The sequence below is a fragment of the Cervus canadensis genome, chromosome 16 (assembly GCF_019320065.1).
Source record: "Cervus canadensis isolate Bull #8, Minnesota chromosome 16, ASM1932006v1, whole genome shotgun sequence".
In the NCBI taxonomy this organism is placed as follows: domain Eukaryota; kingdom Metazoa; phylum Chordata; class Mammalia; order Artiodactyla; family Cervidae; genus Cervus; species Cervus canadensis.
The window spans coordinates 19,950,484-19,952,206 of NC_057401.1; the positions used below are offsets into that span (position 1 = coordinate 19,950,484).

At 36.9% G+C, this 1,723-nt stretch overlaps 1 non-coding gene across 1 annotated transcript; it reads left to right on the forward strand.

The window, feature by feature from the left end:
- The first annotated feature begins 707 nt into the window (after positions 1-707).
- On the forward strand, positions 708-811 carry LOC122454700. The gene has a single exon (XR_006273505.1). It is a non-coding gene; the product is annotated as a U6 spliceosomal RNA (small nuclear RNA).
- The last annotated feature ends 912 nt before the right edge of the window (positions 812-1,723 follow it).

Below are 1,723 nucleotides of genomic sequence, written 5' to 3' on the forward strand. Positions count from 1 at the left end.
CTTCCAAAGATAGATTTGTTTCCAAGTTTAAAGCTAAATTGAAAATTAAACTAGGTGTGGGGGAAGAAATGTTTGAAACTGGTTGTTTTCAGGTTTTCTGGGCATTGGACATGCATCTCACATTTCCAAATAGAAGAGGTGAAAGTGATGAATGAATAGGACCTCCTATTCTGGCTTACACAGGCCACAGTTTTCAAAATCATAAATAAGAAAGAAAAAAATATTTCTTTGACTTCTTCCAAAATATAGGAGTAGTGTCTTTGTCATGTTCATTTATACACTCTCCTCCTAGGAGAGCACAAGATTTCCTTCTAATCTATGGGAGCTGGGACTATCCAAAGCTGCAATCTAGGGTCAGGGAGCAGGATATTGAACAACTTTTTGAGGATCTTTCTATCTGAGATTCTTCTATATAATTTACAAAAAGGAGTCTGAGGACATGTATGTCTGGCCTTGGATTGTGTGTGTGGGCTAGGTTGCTAAGTTGTGTCCAACTCTTTGTGACCCCTTGAACTGTAGTGTTCCTGACTCCTCAGTCCATGAGATTTTCGAGGCAAGAATACTGGAGTGGGTTGTTATTTCCTCTTCCAGACGATCTTCCCCAACCCAAGGATTGAATCTGTGTCTCCCACGACTCCTGCATTGGCAGGTGGATTCTTTACCACTGAGTCACTGGCTTAGTTCACATAATCAAAAAGTTATTGAGTGCTCACTTCAGCAGGGCATATACTAAAATTGGAACCATACAAAGAAGATTAGCATGGCCCCTGTGAAGGATGACACATAGATGCGTGAAGTATTCCATACTTTTTGAAGGTCCAGACACTATAAAACTCTTAGAGGAAGACATAGGCAGAACACTCTTTGACATAAATCACAGTAAGACCTTTTTGACCCACCTCCTAGAGAAATGAAATAAAAGCAAAAATAAACAAATGAGGCCCAATTAAACTTAAAAGCTTTTGTATAGCAAAGGAAACCATCAACAAGATGAAAAGACAACCCTCAAAAGGATGGGAGAAAATATTTGCGAATGTAGCAACTGACAAAGGATTAATCTTTAAAATATACAAACAGCTCATGTAGCTCAATATCAATAAAATAAACAACTCAATAAAAAAAATGAGTGGAAGACCTAAACAGACATTTCTCCAAAGAAGACATACAGATAGCCAACAAACACATGAAAATATACTCAACGTCACTAATTATTAGAAAAATGCAAATCAAAACTAAAATGAGGCATCACCTCACACTGGTCAGAATGACCATCATCAAAAAAATCTACAAACAAAAAATTCTGCAAAGAATGTTTAGAAAAGGGAACCCTCTTACACTGTTAGGAATGTAAATTGATACGGCCACTATGGAAAATAGTATGGAGGTTCTTTAAAAAAGTAAAAACAGAATTACCAGACCCAGCAATCCCACTACTGGGCATATACCCAGAGAAAGCCATAATTCAAAAAGACACATGCACCCCAATGTTCATTGCAGCACTATTTACAATAGTCAGGACATGGAAAACACTTAAATATCCACCCATAGAGGAATGGATAAAGAAGATGTGGTACATATATACAATGGAATATTACTCAGCCATAAAAGGAATGAAATTCTGCCATTTGCAAACATAGAAAGATCTAGAGACTGTCATACAGAGTGAATTGAGAGAGAAAAACAAATATGTAAATTGTTTGTATGTGGAATCTAGAAAAATGGT